Raw genomic sequence first — 5,254 nt, 5'->3', positions numbered from 1 at the left:
TTTTGGATATCATTATTAATATGGAGATCATTTATAGTAAATCAAGGGGTTTGTGGGGTGTGAAGAGATTGTAATTAAGTGTGTACTTCTCTTTTGGATTCATTATTTTTTTTCTTTTGTGAGGAAAATCAGCCCTGAGCTAACATCCATGCCAATCCTCCTCTTTTTGCTGAGGAATACTGGCCCTGGGCTAACATCTGTGCCTATCTTCTTCCACTTTATATGGGACGCCACCACAGCATGGCCCGACGAGCGGTGCCGCGGTGTGCGGCTGGGATCCGAACCCGGGCCGCCAACAGTGGAGCGCATGCACTTAACTGCTACACCCCGGGGCTGACCCCTCGGATTCATTATTAAGGAGAAGAAAGACCTGGGCATAAACTAGACACAAATTGGTTTACAGTAGGCTCTTGTTTCAAGAAAGAAGAGATTGAATGAGTTTAAGGGGATGGTTGGGGAAGTGATGGAGAGGTTGCTGGTAAAGGAGATTCAGTTTATAATTAATAATAAAGAGTCTTTGAAAGAGCAGGAAAGAAAGGGATACATTTGCGGAAATCTGCTTATCCAGGTTGAAAATTGGACTTTCAGTTTTATCAGGTGAGGGATCGCTGGTGGGTAGAAATTGAGGAATATTTGTGCATTTCATGGCAATGAGCTGAAATCTATCTTCAAATTATCTAATTCCTCTGTGTAGTAGGAGATGGTCCCATTTGTAGAAACTGAAAGAAAAAGAATTTGTGGGACTCATAAGGCATGAGGGAGGTCTGAATATTTATGAATCGTGTGTTATGAGAGGTTCGGGGATTCGATCAGAGACGTAAAAGACACTCTCCACTCCAAACAAATGAACTGAAGGTATATTTTATTATATAGAGGATAGTAAAGGCGATAGTCTGCAAACAGATCCGAATAGGTCAAATATTAAGAGGGAAAAAACATCAGCTTGACTGGAAAGGGAAAACATCCACATCGGCTGCAGAGAAATGACACAAATCAACCGGAAAGAGAAACATCAGGTTGACCGAAAAGAGAACACATCAGATCATTACTTCACATCAAATCAATTACTTCACATCAAATCAATTACTCACAATATCCACACCCCACTGCTGGGAGAGTCCTCTCAATCGACACAACTGGGCAAGGATCACACGTCTTGGGCAAGGCATCCTTTCCACAGGTGGAACTCTCATCAGGTCTCAGTTTCCAGCAGTTTTTATACCATCAATAATTTTCAGAGTAAGCAATTGCAGAGTTTGCAGAGCAAGCATTTAGTGTTTCCATGCACAAATGGTTATCAGCGGCGTACATGCACTGAGCCCTCTGGCTAACGTCCCAGCCCAGTAATTGTGTACGTGCATTGTTCTCTTTGGTTATCGTCTTAGCCCGGCACAGATGGGCAGTCCATCCCGTGCTATGATGCTCCAAGAGCCTTGAAATGTTACAACTTGCAGCTCTCTCCGTGGGAGAAAGGCCAGTTCCCACCACACAGAAAGCAGCTTTATATTTCTTTGTGTGCTGGTGGCTATAGGTCAATGGAGCGGCCAAACATGGCTGTACTCATGTCAAGACATCATGGAAGAATGATTTAATTATCAAGGTATAGTAGGATACCAGACACTTATCAAAAAGCCCTTGGGAGGTTTGTGACACTAATTAGACCAGGTAAGTATCCTAATCCTGTACTGTGACAGATGCAGCCATGGAAAGGAGATATCTGGGATCATCTGGGATTGGGGACTTGATCAGAAGTGAAAGGTTGGGGGTCATGAGATCTGTTTGTTTTGGTACATATGTGTTGAATGAGTAAGTATGTGTTAAGCAGGTTCAATAAATCAGGGAAAGTGGGCGCTGTTTGGGAAGGTGGGTGGTGTGCTGGAGGTTTCCCACAGTGAGGACCTGGGTGTGGGGAGTAACTCTGAAGAGGCTGAAGGGAGAAGGGTTGTGAGAGGAGAGAGGGGTCTCAGGTCATCGACCTGAGAGGTGACATATCCGGGTAAAACCTGGTTCTGGGTCTGGGTAAAACCCCCCAAGATGGGCATGTTTAATTATCTGAGATGCAGAAATAGGCAGAGTTGAGTTTAAATTCTAGCTCTGTCGTTTTGTAGCCATGTGATTTTGTCATATTCATAAAACTTTATGACCCAGTTTATGTCATTTGCTAGGTTAGTAATTAACCCATAAAGCAGTAGTAGTAGTATGGGGGCTAAGTAAGCAAATATACATAAGTCCAGTTACAGGGTCTCAGTTTATTTATGAGATAATTTTTTCTCTGGACTTCAGACTCAAATGGTTGTATTCCTAACCTTGTTCATGACACATTACCATTGTTTGTTCATGCAGTACCTTTAATTAGTAACAGTGTTTTTGGTAATACTTCAGTTGAAAGATGTTTTTGTAGGGGCGAGCCCTGGGGTGTAGTGGTTAAGTTCGACACGCTCCGCTTCAGTGTCCTGGGTTCACAGGTTTGCATCCTGGGTGCGGACCTGCACCACTTGTCAGCCATGCTGTGGCAGCGACCCACATACAAAATAGAGGAAGACTGGCACACATGTCAGCTCAGGGCGAATCTTCCTCAGCACACACACAAAAAAGAAAGATGTTTTTGTATACGTAAATTATGACTTGAAGGGATGTTCCTGTTGATGATAATTTCTAGGCTGGAACTCCAGCTGCCATTTCACTACAATGTCTGAAATTACAATATCCGAATCAACTAAAACTCCTCCACTCCATGATTTATGAGCCTTCCTGCCCTGTGGGGAATGTGGGACACAAGAGTAGCATTATCGTGTATGTACTATGGCTTCTGTCCTGTGCAAGGGATTTTAGTGCTGTATTTATGTGATGAGAGTCATTGAACCCTCCAACAGGAGATGAATCTTTGAATTGTTGAACACTACTGCTCAATAGATTCCAAAGTAGCCTGGTCAGATATCCAAGGATGTGGAGTTTAGAGCTAGGGATACACTGATATTGCCTGAATCCCCATGTGGAGGTTTGAGGGCAAGTCTATGCAGGGGATGGGGCAGAGTACAGAGGGAGGTTGTGGGGCAGAAGGGGCTAGTGTTGGTATTGAAGAAGAAATGCTAATATACCTAACCAAGAAGTATTAAATCAGAAATCCTATAATGGTGCCCTGGGCTGTGGATTCAAGAATCTCCATGTTACATAAGTCAGGTTCTTTTAGGATTTGGCATTGGGGAAGGAATTAAGTAATACCTCTACCAGGTCTAATGAAAGAATAAAACCATAAAACCCTATGACTTTCAGTTTGTTATCTGTAAAGTGAGATTATTAGTATCTCCCTTATGATCACCAGTAGCTGAAGCCTTCTCTCTGTGACCCTAGGAAAAGAGACTGCTCGCCTGTTTCTCTTGGATCATTCTTCATGCAAGTGTGGTTTGAGCTGGCAGATTCACTGCCATGTGAAGGTTCAGGATCTCATGGCTTCTTTCCTCAGCTTTGTCTGCTTAGTTATCAGACTGTCCCTTTGGGAGAAGTCTAAGGAAGACAGGGTGTGGCTAAGTTCTTGAGATGCAACCACAGGCGAATAGGAACTTGCTCTTATTCCTGAATTGACACTTCTGTTACCAGCAGATGGGCAGGTTTCTCCTATTAGCCTGGATCTTCTAAGTGTACCCAGGAAATATTGGTGTGTTATGTTTCACTAGGATTCTAGGAGGCTTATGGCAGGTCCAGGACTGATAAATAAATAATCTCCGTCCTCCATTTACACTAATTTAGTCAGTTCTCCATTAAGGATGTCCTTGCAGAGAAGAGATGTGTATGCTTGCTTTTTTTTTTTTTTCTCAACCAGCCCATAGCCTTGGTGGAGAAATAACTCACTCATTGTCCATGGTAGTGGCTACAGTGGCCTTAGGCATGTGGTTAACACAGGCATAGAGATGAGTAAGAGTAAAGGTTACAATTCAGTAGGGGGGAGAGATTTCATCAAATGAGTTCAATCAATCTAGTCTTAAGGGGCTGAGGTGGAGGCTGTGCAGCATTGAGATGGAGAGGTGAAGAGAGGCTTGGACCAGAGAGAGCAATGAGGAATCATTTCTTTATTTTCACCAATTTTGATTTTATTAAAGTGTTATAAAATATACTTTAACACTTGGTAACTTAAAAATAAAATAAAATTTTCCTTACCACCCTTACCCAAAACTCAGTTTTTCTGTTTGTAATTAACTTTATCAAATTTGAAAACTGAACACAATGCATGGAGAGTATTTTCTTAATTTTGTCTTTGTGTTGAGGAGTAGGAGTAAAGAAGATAGAATAAAATTTCAGATTCTGGGGCCATTTTGGGGGGACTGGAGCGACCATATACAATTGAGAGGTTTCTGTTACCTGTTAGCAGATGGATAGGATTAAACTACAAAAGAGACAATGATAACTGATGCTTGGAGGTCCCAGAGAAAATTGGCAATGGAAACCTCACCATAAGATGGGTCAGGCTAGGGCCATCCTTCTGTATAGAATGATCAGGGGCCCTTGGGTTTGTTTCTGGACCATCTGTCCTTATACCTGGTAATGGACACCTGAAATGTGTAGGCTGGACCTGCCAACCAGTGTCGTCTATTAAGCCTGTTCTGTTCTGCAGAATGCTAGGCGTTTCTTCATCATTCTCCACCATTTTAATACTAATATACTTATTAGTTATATTTGTTGTTATGCTTAATGTTAAAGTTAGACTTATAACAGAGGTGTGGTAGATGGGTGTCACAGAAGCTAATAAAGTTTGGCAGTTGCTAAGGATTGGTTTCTCTCATGGATCACCTGCCCTTAAAGGCCCCATGTTGCTCTGCTGCCAACTATGTCATGCTTGACCTGTACCGAATCATAGGAAGGATGCCAGGGGACGCAGGAAACTTAGAAATGTCCCTGGTGGCTCTGCCACAGCCTCTGTCACACTGTGATCTGCACTGGTCATGGGAGTCCCAGGAAGGACTCAGGGAGACCCAAAAGACCTAGAAATGGTGACATCAGCATCTTGGCAGAGTGAGCTGTTTCCTTAGTCTCTCCCCGTAAGATACAATGAAAAGGACATTCATTAACCGACAGAGGACATTCACACAACACAGTAGACGTCTGAGAGACCCATGCAGCCATACGTCTGAAGATGGGGGTACTGGACCCCTCCCCAGGAGGCAGTGGAAGGAGGTAAGGGGATCTCCTCTCTCTCCCTAGCAGCTGCAATCTAGGGCATAGGACCTCACACAGCGGCTGGCACGTGACTCTGAGAGGA

Source organism: Ceratotherium simum, chromosome 17 (genome assembly GCF_057802395.1).
Source record: "Ceratotherium simum simum isolate JZ-2026a chromosome 17, ASM5780239v1, whole genome shotgun sequence".
NCBI lineage: Eukaryota > Metazoa > Chordata > Mammalia > Perissodactyla > Rhinocerotidae > Ceratotherium > Ceratotherium simum.
Note: the sequence above shows the minus strand (reverse complement) of the source record.